Raw genomic sequence first — 13,385 nt, 5'->3', positions numbered from 1 at the left:
TCAGGGCCATTTCAAAAACTGCAGACACACTTGAAACTTTGAGGAAATAATAGCTCTGCAGCAAAGAAAGAAGTAGGATAGACTAATAACTTTATTGTCACTTTGAATGTACACTTATCGGCACACATTAAAATGAAATTTTGTTGCATACAGCTCTGAAAGGGTCACCACCTCCAATATACACTACATAAATATGACATAAATAAATAAATACAGAATTATGCATATACCCACATATATTATATAACACAGAGAAACAATAGTTTAGTTTGGATTATGTATACATGTACATGGCAAGAAAAAGAAACCTTGCAAGTTTACCAGACGGGTGACATAGGGAAAAAAGCTATTACAAAATTGGGTAGTCCTGCTAGAAATACTTTGAAACCTCCTCCTAGAGGGGAGCAATAGAAACAGACCATAAAGTGGGTGTGTGGGGTGTCTAACAATGCTTTGAGCTCTAAGCACATAGCGCTTATAAGCAGCATCCTGAATACCAGGAAGCGAGCTTCCTATGTTCTTTTCAGCTGTCCTTATCACTCTCTGTGTGGACTTTCTATCTGAGATACTGCTGCCCCCAAACCAGACAATGATGCAGTTTGTTAAAATCCTCTCAATCGTGCCTCTGTAAATAGTGGCCAGGACAGAAGGAGAGAGATGTGCTCTCCTCATCAGACCAGGAAATACAGAGACTGGTTTGCACGCTTCACTAAGGATGAGGTGTGGAAAGACCAATTCAGATTGTTAGTAGTCTGCATCTTGAAATACTTAACACTGTTGACCACCTCTACAGCTGCATCCTTGATACTGAGTGGAGTATGACTATGCCAGCTCTTTCTAAAATCTACAATGATCTCCTTTGTTTTAGCAACAGTTAGAACCAGGTTACTTTTATTGCACCAGTCCACCAGAGCCTTCACCTCTTCCCTATAAGCATCTTCACTGTCATCCTGTGTAAGACCCACAACTGCCATGTCATCTGCATACTTCACAATATGATTCGTAGCAGATTTGGCACAGCAGTCGTGGGTCATCAAGGTGAACAGTAGCGGACTCAGGACACAGCCCTGTGGGGAACCCGTACTCAAGGAGATGGAGTTGGAAACTTTCTTGCCAACTAGGAAAAAATGGGACCTATCAATAAGGAAGTCAAGTATCTAATTATATAAAGGAATATTAAAACCTAAAAGGCCCAGTTTGTTCACCAGATACTGAGGAATGATTGTGTTGAATGCCGAACTAAAATCAACAAACAGCATTCGCACATGAGTATTCTTCCCCTCCAGGTGCGCCAAGCTAAGATGAAGCACACAGGAAAGTACATCTTTTGATAGGCAAACTGTAATGAGGCAAATGTAGGGGGAAGGCATGAAATCATATAGTCCTTTACCAATCTGTCAAACACTTCATCATAATGGAAGTGAGTAGAACTGGATGGTAATCATTAAGGCATGTGATTATAATGTTGGGGGGACACTGGTACAATGATTGTAGTCTTAAAACATGATGGAACCGTGGCCTGATGCAACGAGAGATTGAAGATGTCTGTGAAAACAGTGGCTAGCTGGTCAGCACACTCCTTAAGTACTCACCCAGGGATTTTATCAGGACATGTAGTTTTCCAAGTATTGACTTTCTGCAGGACCTCCCAAACAGCAGTTGTATCAAACCTGAGCATCTGCTCATCAGGAAGGAAAACAGCCTTCCAGCTAAAAAGTATTAAGATCCACAGATCTTTCTGGGTTTCAGTGTTGAACTACTGGGGTGAAATTTGTACTCCTCTCCCAATCCCATTATAGTCACATAATCTCATTTTTGTAGATGTTAATTTCTAACCAGGGAATTTTCTCATATATATCAAACTATTATGCACATACATCAGGAGCATCTTTGTTAAAGCTAGCCTATGGGATATTCCCACAGCATACATGATCAGAAAAATGGGCAAGGCCATTTAGTAGCTATCATAACTTGAATAATTGGTAGATCCTTTAGATCCCTTTTGGTTTTCTTTCCTTCTGCAGTCAAGCTTTCTTGTGTGCTCACATTTATGTTTATAAGGTTCTATGTGCATGTATTGGATTTTGTGAATATCCCAAACATTTTCCATTTTACAATGATATTTTAATACTAATAATTCCAAAGTAGTTAAAATGTTTCAATAATTTAAAAAATCTTGTTGTTGTTAGTTGCGAAGTCGTGTCCGACCAATCGCGACCCCATAGACAACATCCTCCAGGCCTTCCTGTCCTCTACCATCTTCTGGAGTCCATTTAAGCTCACGCCTACTGCTTCAGTGACTCCATCCAGCCACCTCATTCTCTGTCGTCCCCTTCTTCTATTGCCCTCAATCTAAAATAAGCTAATTTTAAGCAAAATATTGGTTTAAATATTACATGTATCACAGCTGATCAAGGAACCGATAGCACCTGTGGCCAGGAAAGTTTCTGCTCAATTTCATCTGGTGCACCAAGTCTTAGGGCAGGCTATGGTTACTGTCTTTCATGTCTTGATCAACTCTCAGTTGGACTATTGCGATGTGTTCCCCCTAGTCTACCAAAAAGCTACAGGTAATCCAGGATGCGGTAAAACTGCTTATTATGGGGTACATCTCATTTTGCACAATATCATTTATACTGCAAAAGCTGCATTCGCTACTAGTTGGCTACTAGGTATAATTCAAAGTACTAGTTGTCACCTTTAATGTATTATATAGTTATCTTTTGGGACTGCCTGCTCCAGAAGTGTCCATCTATTGAATAAAGGAAGTGAGGGTTCCCTTCTGGTCTTTATGCTGAAAGAAGATGGACTTCTGTGGGTGGATCAAATTTATCCAATCCTGTTGGCCCTTAAAAAGTTACTAACACCAGGTTTTCCAAAAAACCTTGGTGATCTGATCTGATTGCTGGGATGCCCCACCCCAGCTGCAGAAAGTTATAGTTAGTTATTTTGGAAGGATTATTCCCAATAGGATATGATTTGTTTATGTATTCACATATACACCCTGCCAGTATAGTGAGCTGGCCAAAGGAGGACATGGAAACCGCTGATGTGAAGACATGCAAGCTTCTCACAATGTATGGAGGTTTCCACCTCAATATCCAGAGACTGCATGCTAACTGGGAAGAGGGTGAGCAGAGTGTGGTGAGTGTCAAAGCTACTTTTCTGGATGAATCCCAGCGTATCCAGGAGCACTTCAGTAAGATGGCAACCAAAAATGAGCTGCTGAGAGAGTGGGTGAGGCAGCAGCAGATGTGGGAGAGAAAATGCCATGGCAAGACAAGGCTCTGCATGGGGTGTACCATTGACAGATATCTGAGTGACAGTGGCTGGAAAGGGCTGAACTAAAAGACAGCATTTAGACACTGATAATAGCAGCACAAAAACTAAGCACCAGATCTATAGATGCAGTGGCCTATCATGCTAGATAGGACCTAAGGTGAAGACTGTGCAAACAGACTTCAGAGACATAGTGGCTGAGTGTAAGGCAGGAGCAGCATACATTGAACAACATAACAATTAACAAAGCTGGCATTTGGGGAACATCTGTACAGTGTATGATCTCCCACCCAAGTTAAGAGTGAACTTCCAGAAAAGATGGTGGAGAATAACAGGGGTAAGATCCTGTGGAATTTCCCAATCTAGATGGATGTCTGGCCAATCAACCAGACATTGTGATAGTAGCAAAGACTAGCAATGAAAATGAATGTAGTGGTGCCAAGTGACAGCAACATCAGGTAGAAGGAGTATGAGAAGTTGGAGAAGTACCAGGGCCTGAAGGAGGAACAAACAAAGATGAAGGAAGCAAAGGCCAAAGTGGTCTTGGTGGTGGTTGGAGCAGTTGGGACTGTGAATCCTAAGCTGGGAAAATGGCTCTAATAGATCCCAGGAACATCATCAGGGCTCTGTGTCCAGAGGAGAGCAGTGTGATGGACAGCCAGGATACTGGGCAGAACCTTCAAACTGCCAGACCTCTGGTAGAGGACCTGATTGAGGAAGACACATACCACTCATGAGAGTGAGAAGGAAATTTTATTTTTTTATATATATATATATATATATATATATATATATATATATATATATATATATATATATATATATATAAAACATTTTGTTCCAACTTGCCTGTTTTCCAGTGTGAGGCCTCTAGCATACATTTAAACATCAAACATAAACCTTGTCCTGAAAAAGGGTCCTGCTCCCCCTTTTCTAAAGTCACAAATAATTCTGGTAGATCATTACCACAAAATCCCGCATATGAAAAATAAAATACTAGCTGCAGGGGTTTTTTTCCTCATGCAAGCATTTAATAAAGTTATATATATTATTTTTAAAAAATGAATTTTTAATACAGTATGCTTTTCAGTTTGAAGGAAAAAATGTTGCTTAATTTAAATGGCTGGATTTTATATCTACAAGGAGAGAAGGAAGCAAAGTGTAAAGACCACAATTAGTATTAACTAATAATGCCAGAGAGTCATAAATCAGTGTATTTCAAACTTGAAAACTTTATGTTTTATGACTTCAACTCCCAAAATTCCCCAGTAAGACCAAAATTCCCAGCCAGAAAAAGGACTATTCTAAATGTACATACTTATCAGTTTATTCCCTTACAATTTTATCAACATAAAATGAAGAGAATGATAACAAGTCTTGCCTCCCTTTAGTATGTGTTGCCTTTATTTTTTGTTTCCGGGGCCTTTGACCACTGGGACAATCTTTTTTGTTCTTTTCAGCCTTTTGAAAAGATGATAGATAGATAGATAGATAGATAGATAGATAGATAGATAGATAGATAGATAGATAGATAGATAGATAGATAGATAGATAAAAGGAGACAAAATGATGGTAAGGACAGAGAAAATGAAAAATGTCATGTAGATGGATAAAATAATCATAGGTTACATCTAATCTTTTAACAGCTCTAAGTAAAAGCATAAGAATAAATAAATGTATTCTATATGTGACAAAACTAAAAGTGAAAATGCAATATTTACTAATATTGATGCATCCAAGCAATTTTGGCTTAGGGCTAGTAATCTAGGCTGCAAAAAACCAGGATGACCAGCAGATGGGAGCAAAGAGTTAGAGATTTATGTGTCTCTCTGTGATTGATGGAGCCAGATTCTGGATTTTTGCAACCCAGATTTCGTAGTCCCATGATCCTGTCTGCAATACGATTCTACATTATAAAAATGTAGTTGGAATCTTTAAAAAGTGTGTATCTGTGTCTGTGTCTATGGGTGTGTGTGTGTCTATATCTGTGTCTGTATCTGTTTCTGTGTGTGTTTCTGTGTGTCTGTATCTGTGTGCATACATAGCATAATAAACTGAACAAATGCAGTCTTTTCTTGAAAAAAAAGCCTGAATTAGACAACACATTTAGCAATAGTGGCCTCTTGTGGTCAATATAGGCCACTGCAAAATGAACAGAATGGATTGCTTTCCAGATTAGAATGGAAAGTAATTACCCTGCTGCTAAGATTAGTATTATTCAGTTTCTGTAAGACTTCATAGCAATTGGAGCAGGATTTTATGTATTTTTAATATCATCCTCATCATTTGCATCTCCAAGCATGGAAATGTATTGCTGGGGAAAACTTCAGCTGTTGAACATGGCTGCTGGAGGCATGAAGCCTGATTTCTCGCTAAGTTTTATTGCATCAATACATCTGTTAATAACTGGATATGCACACATATGCAAAACAAGTATATAAATAAGACCATGAAGTGGAGGCACTTTCCACATGCTTTAACCAGGCATTTTCCAGATATATTGGATTGTTCTTCCAGAAGCTATGTTCACTGGAGATTTTTAGGAAATATTTAGATCAGGAGTGTCCAACCCTGGCAACTTGTGGACTTCAACTCCCAAAATTCTCCAGCCAGCCATGCTAGCTGGAGAATTCTGGTTGTTGAAGTCTTAAAGTTGCCAGGGTTGGATGCCCCTGATCTAGATAATGCCAACTTGGGGGAAATTGTGTCATATTCATCTATGAACCACTTGTGTGTTGATTTCTGCTTAAAATGACAGAAGGTGTCCCACAGGATGAAGAACTTAGAATTGAAGGAGCACAGTACCCACAACAAAGCACATATGCAACAAATTTTCTTATACTTGTAGACCAGTCCGTGAATGCAATTTCCCCAAAGAGCCAAGAGAGTTCTGTAAAATTACTGCTGTCCAGGCAGTTACACTTCAGTTTCCATAGTTTCTACTAGTCAGTTTAACCAAACAAACCTGAAAGAATCAGGTTGAGGTGGCCATTGTAAATAAAATACTAAGGAAAATAAGCTTAGATATGCTAAAATATGCATGGGGCAATTTGTCCACCAAACCTATTTCAGAGGTTTGGCTCACTTAATGCACAAAGAAAAAATGAAGCACATTGCACCTTATCAAATTGTATGGATATAGTGATTGTATGAACCACATCTATATTATAGGGGAAGATCTGTGTAAGGCTAGCCCTCTGTTAGAAAAATCAGAAATCTTTTTTTTTCAGAATATGGCACATAAACATCCCTTTTCATCCAGGAAAGTACAAATATGACATTGCTAATCTTTCCAGTCCTTGTTTAAAAGCCACACTCTTAGCTAAAAGAAATTCCCATTGAACTTCTAAGCACATATAGGATTACTTTGGATATTCTCTTCTCCTTTATGTACTTAGGTCATCACCCTATTAAGTATTATGTCACATCAACATTTCCTCCCCACTGGTGAAAGAATGGCCTTGACACCTCAGCAGTAGCACCTAATGACTGACAATACATATTAATTGTTATTATGAACTTTGGCTGGCCTGTAAAACAGCCTCTGTTTATAAAGAATCAATTATGGGTTGACATTAGAAGTAGCTGAGCTGTAATGGATAGCGTGGTTTCAAGCTTCAGTGGGGACATGAGGCATCTCTGACCTTAACCTGCAGAATCAAAGTTCTTCTCCTGGTTACTATATGAGTTGTTAGCAGATCACCATCTAGGGACCCTATTATTGGACTGGAGTCATTAAAGCCACTGCAAAATAATTATCATAATAAAGTGCCATTTAAGAAAAGGCAGCTGGTGAGGGCACTGAAGAGGTAATGCAAGTACTTCAAGCAAAAAACATGAGAAATCAGTAATGTGAAGCCATGATGCATAAATAGCAAATTTGATAATGCAATGAACTAATAAAATAGATTCTCATTTCTTGCAAATGAAACATAGGTCTGCTAATAATATATTGGTTGGTATGACTGCTCTACAGTCAGCTGACTTGTTTCAAAGTATAATGAAGTCATAAGAAAATCTGCCCACTTGTAATCTCTCCAGAAAAAAAAAAGAGAGGTCATGAGAAGGCCCATGTGCACTCCAGACAGTTGCTCCTCATGAGTGGACTGCAGGAACCGAGGTTTTTGCTATCAATGTGTGTATTGAGCGGCTGGGAGTTCAAGGAGTTCCACCAAGCTCAAAACCATTAACATGGTCTATATTGTGTAGAGAAAAAGCTCAATCAAACCCCATTTCTTGACAAATTTTGGAATTGCTTTTAAATGCTTTTCAACTATTAAGAATCTTTGAATCAGCAAGTTTTAGATCATTCAGTGAGAGTGTTATTTAACCTGGGAGAAAGAAGATTTAAATACAAGACTAAGGACTTTTAAAAATTAGAGGGGTAATAAATAACAAAGGGTTAGTTAGAATCTTGATTTTAGAAAGTAATAAATGAATGAAGGGTCCAGAGGGATTTGAAATAACTTGAAAATTAATTATAAAAATATAGTCCTGTGGGAAAATGTTGTTTAGAAAGCTGTATTATAAAATGGAATTTTGAAGGTTGGACACAGAAGAAACCAGAAAAAAATTAAAATTATAATTAAATATAATTAAACCCACTTAAATTTGACGTACTGATATAGAATCGAGCAAGATACTTAAACTTTAGATGAATTCAAGGCTATTTGGGAACAATGGAAATTAATCTTAAGATTGACTACTATAATCGATAAAATTGATTCAAAAGATATTATGGAAGATGAGCGAGTTTTACTGGAGGAGACTAACTCAAATGTGAAGTTTAAAATGACAAGTTATAAGAACAATATGGAAAATGATGTTAATTAGACCACCTGGTATCTTAAAGCTTAAAAGGGATATACAGGTAATAAACTAAAAGAATGGCTCGGATAATTTTCTTATTTTTTATTTATAAAAGAGACGTTAAATTTCTGAAGGATTTTCTGAGAATAGAAATGAAAACAAATCAAATTCTATACTTTTTTTTAAAAAAGGGGATTCAAGATCAAGATTGTTAAAAATGAAAGGGAAAACATAAAGTTACTTTATCTGACCAAGATGAAAATATATATGTTTTTTGTTTCTGTCAATAATTAGTGAAATATGGCTGACCAGGACTGAATAAAGAGACTTTAAGAATTAATGTATAGATAATAGATTTGGGACGAGGAGCTCTTTATTCTTTGAAAATGTAATAAATTACTGAAATTATACTTCTTGTGATAAAAGGCAGGGAGACTGCTGATTGGCTGGAGCAGGGGCAGGCAACCCAAAACACTCAAAGAGCCACTTGGACCCGTTTCCCACCAAAAACAAAACACCGGGAGCCGCAAAATCCTTTTGATATCTAAAATTAAGATAACACTGCATACATCCTTTTTTACCTTTATTATAGGTGTGTGTGTGTGTGTGTGTGTGTGTGTATGTATGTATATATATATATATATGTATATATTTGTTTTCTGACACACACACACACACACACACACACGCAGACGCACACACACATTAAAAATAAAAATATGACTTTTGGGAATATCCATACTATTAAAACAATGATCACCAAGAGAATGCTTTAAGAGAATAAAATTACATACACACAAAGGTAAAAAAAGGATATTTGCAGTGTTATCTTCATTTTAGATGTCAAAAGGGTCTCTCTCTGTGTGTGTGTCTCTCTCTCTCTCCCTCCCTCTCTATCTGCCCTTGGTCTGCCACTCCTCTTCCCCCACTCTCTTTCTTTCTCTCTCTCCCTCCCTCTCTCTTTCCCCCCCCCTCCTATCTGCTGCTCACCTGGCAAGCTTCAAGCTGTTGTCCAACAACTCAGGGGTAGGCAACCTAGTCTCTTTTATGACTCATGGACTTCAACTCCCAGAATTCCTGAGTCAGCCTAACTGGGCTTGCTGGCTCTCTCCTGCCCTTCCTGCTTCCTGCTTCCTGCAGAGACGCAGCAAAGGGAGGAGCTCCGCCCAGTAAGTTTTTCAGATCCTCGGAGAACACTGTGAGTGCACTCTCTTTTACACACACACACACACACACACACACACAGAGTGAGTGAGTGAGAGAGAGAGAGAGAGAGAGAGAGAGAGAAAAGCAGGGAAGCGCAATTGCCTCTCTCTGTCTCTGTCTCTCTCTGCAAAGGCAGAGGAGGCTGGGAGCCACAGGGGAAGGCCCAAAGAGCCGCATGCGGCTCCGGAGCCACAGGTTGCCGACCTGTGGGCTGGAGTGTGTAAGTATTGTTAACTCACTCTCTCTCTCTCTCTCTCTCTCTCTCTCTCTCTCTCTCTCTCTCTCTCACACACACACACACACACACACACACCAGAAACACACACTATACCATCTGTCTATCACATTTTGGAAAGGCCTATCTCCTTTATAGAGGGAGTCCCAATAGCCAATATGTATTCTTCTTATTCAGCTCCTACTGTAGTGGGTGAATTTTTTTTCTCATGTCTCAGATTGTGAATTTATCCTGTTCTTTATGTCGTGCAAGACTGATTCAAGTTTGAATGTCTTTTCACCTTGCCCCTATATCTAAGTAGAATCTTTGCCATTGTATCTAATATTTTGGGATTTTCTTTCTTTAAATTCCCTCATTGATTATATTTTGTACCTTTACACACATGTCCTAACATATCTTTCTTTATAGTTATCTTTGTGGGTTCCCTCTTGTCAATCTGTCTTCTTTCTTTCTACTATCACGTTATTATTAATATTAAGGTAGACTTGTATTTTGCTTTCCCCCACCCCCAGGAGCTCAGGAGGACGTTTATAGTAAGGAAAAAAACACTTGGACTGAGACAGATAGTGGCTGGCCCATACTCAACTTCCATAACGGGATGGACTTGAGCCTAAACTCTGTGGTCATGAATTGACCGCTACTCCTGCTGATCACATGGTTACAGCTAAGTGTTTTGTTTGTTTTTGACAACAGCATGGAGGTGATTTGCCATCACCTTTTTCTGGGATATTTTCTAGTTTTTCAATAAAGCATTTGGGAACTTCCATCCTAGTACTAATGTATCCAAACCCAACTATAATTAATTTCAGGACCCAAACATACTGCTACTTGCTGAGGCAACTATTATACTAAACTCTACTTATCTCACTTTGCACATTCCTCTTGAAATATCATAGGCCAGTCATCTTGACTTATTTTATTTTATCTATCATCTATATTTCACTTGCACATGGAGAGATTTTATTTCCTAAGAAGTAATCTAATTTTACTCCTCACTTATTCAGTTTTTAAAATATTAGCCTTTTGGAACTGACTTTGATCTGCAAATCTTATAGGTTAAACAGTTAGCCAAATTTTCGTCTGCTTTTCCTTATTCCTTATTTTCTATTTTTTCAGCATTTGGACTGAAAGAGTTCTGAAGAAAACAAAAGTTTGCATGCTGCTGCCTCATTTTGATTGGTCCTTGCAGAGGGAGGGGTTTATTTTTTGTTTTTTTTTACATTTCTCTCCATGAACAAAGAGCTTTCTCATCAGTGGATCTGGGGGCTTCACAAGAGAAATGCCTTTTTCCTGACCGCAGAGTGGACTTTCTGCCTCACACCAGGCTCTCAGATGAACTTCAGCAAAAATTAACCTTACTCTGTAATTTTTTTTAAAAAAATAATTATTTTATGTTTGTTATGCTTTTCTTCCATTAACAATTCTTACACACGGACACACTTCAAGCGTTTCCAAAAATTTATCTCGATTTTGTGTTCAGGCTAATTTCATCTGCGAGATTCTTCATTTCTGATTTTCTATGCTGACTCAGGAATTCTGGGAGTTGAAGTCCATGTGTCATAAAAGAGCCGAGGTTGCCTACCCCATGAACTAGAAAACAAGATGGTGGCTGGATTTATAGTTTGCAAAAAGCTGAAGCAAAGCTACACAACTAAACTTATACATTAAGTGGACAGGTGAATGGTCATGTTCACTGAGCAAAAATTAGAGCAAACAGTGACAGCCATTCTACCTCACTTTCTAAACTCCTTTTTCATTGAATGGTCCTGTATGAGCCCAGAATTGCTCATTGTGGTTATTTAATAAGCAGCAGGAAAAAAACAGAGAGAAAATTGTGCAATTTTCTTTTCCTATTCTTAATACACCGGTTTCATCTTCTCTGCTGCATCCAGGGCTTTTTTTGTCATAGAACGCCCAGAACTGAGTTTCGGCACTTTTTTTGGATGGAACCTTGTAGGGTAAGCAAGGCAGGTTATATGACGTGTGTGAGTTCTGGCATCTTTTGTTTTTACAAAAAAAGCACTGGCTGCATCTATGAACAAAACCTTTTAAAAGAAAAAAAGGACTGTAGGCCATAGCAATTCCTGTTCAACGCAGATAAAGAAATAGTACAGGAGGATGTAAGATTTTGTAATTTATTCATAAACTGCTAAGCCATCAGAACAAACTTTTTAAATGAAAGCTGATAGTTGTTTAAATATTTACCAGTTTGTTGACCTATTTTCTCAGTTAATTAGGAATTACATTAACAATGTATTGAATATATGCAGCCTTTAAAATTAAGCAACTATTGTGAGGTGCAGAGTGTGTTTATTTAATAAGACCTAAGCTAAATGGTTTCCTTACTTTACATGGGAATCAGGAGCCAATCCAAATTTGTCACACAACGAATGTAAAAACATTCTTCTTGCTGCACTGTTTTAATAAAGTAGTAAAATACACAATTCTAGGAACGATTCAATCATAGTTGGAATTAATTTTAGTAAAGCATACTTCTAATAAAATGAATTAATGATTTACACATTTCCAATCAAATATGGTGGTGGTATACTTGTTTTATTCCATGTTTAAGCAACCAAAACTGATACTTGAACCATTGAAAATAATTTGGGTAAGATGCAGTTCTATAAACAAATGACTTGCCTTAAGAAAAATTAAATTAAATTTAAAACTTTGCTTATAATTTTACTTGATTTTTAAAAATAGAAAAAAATTATTGATTTTTTTGACATTTTATTTTATTTATTTCAACTATCTTATATGCCTCTCTCTGGTAGCTAATTTTTAAACCAGAGTAAAAAAAAAAAGGGGGGGGGTAACAAAAAGACAAACAAAATAAAAAACAACATAAATTAGCAGCCAATAACACTTGAGACATCAGACCTTTAATATGACCGCAACTTTAGAAATGGACTAACCCATTTTTCAGGCTCCCCAAACCTGATGGCCACACCAGTCTTTAAATGCCTTAGTAAAAATGTTCCAGAGATGGGCACCATGACAGAAAAGGCTCTCTTCCTAGGCCTCACCAACTTCGCACGCTTATTGACAGGACCCAGATCATGGCTCTCTTGCCAGATCAAACAAAGACAGGTAGACTTCATTGGGGAGACATGGTCCAGAAGGTAGCCCAACCCCAAGCCATGAAGGGTTTTACAGATAATAGCACCTCAAATTGCATTCAAAAGCATACGGTAGCCAATGCAGCTTGCAGAGCAGAGGCATCACGTATGAAGAGTGACTGGCACCCATAACTGCCTGTGCTGCGCTGTCTTGCACCAGATTAAGTTTCCAAATACTTTTCAAGGGCAGACCATAAAGAGTGCATAGCAGTAATCCAATTGGGAGGTGACTGCGGCATGAGTAACTGTGAGCAGGGCCTCCTGGTCAAGGAACAGGTATAACTGGTGCACAACACAAAGCCCACTTAGTCACAACTGCCATCTGATCTTCAAACAGCAGCTATAAGTGTAGGAGGATTCCCAAACTGCACAGAGGATTTGTCTGGGACAAGTTATCACATTCCATTTCCCTTTTCCTTCCTTATTTCTCTTTTGCCTCTGGAATTCAGCTACTATCCCCTATGTATGCCCAGCCCTTCCTCAATGAGCTGCTCTGATTATTCTCTTTACTTTCTTATATTCATATTTGGGGATATTTCTGTGTATACCTCACTCTGGAGTGTAGATTATTTCAAAGTCAAAGATAGTTGGTAGTATCAGGTGCTAATTCAAAGTTTACGCGTCACCTTTCAAACTTTCATCTGCTATCAGGAAAAGCTGGCGCCACTGGATGGCTTCCTTCAAGAGGGCACAGCTAGAGTAAGACTTTTGGGTCAAAAACCCTCCATGTTTGT

This window comes from Crotalus tigris, unplaced genomic scaffold (genome assembly GCF_016545835.1).
Source record: "Crotalus tigris isolate CLP2741 ecotype Arizona unplaced genomic scaffold, ASM1654583v1 scf7180000017725.2566008, whole genome shotgun sequence".
In the NCBI taxonomy this organism is placed as follows: domain Eukaryota; kingdom Metazoa; phylum Chordata; class Lepidosauria; order Squamata; family Viperidae; genus Crotalus; species Crotalus tigris.
The sequence above is the reverse complement of the archived record's forward strand: the minus strand, read 5'-3'. Positions refer to the sequence as shown.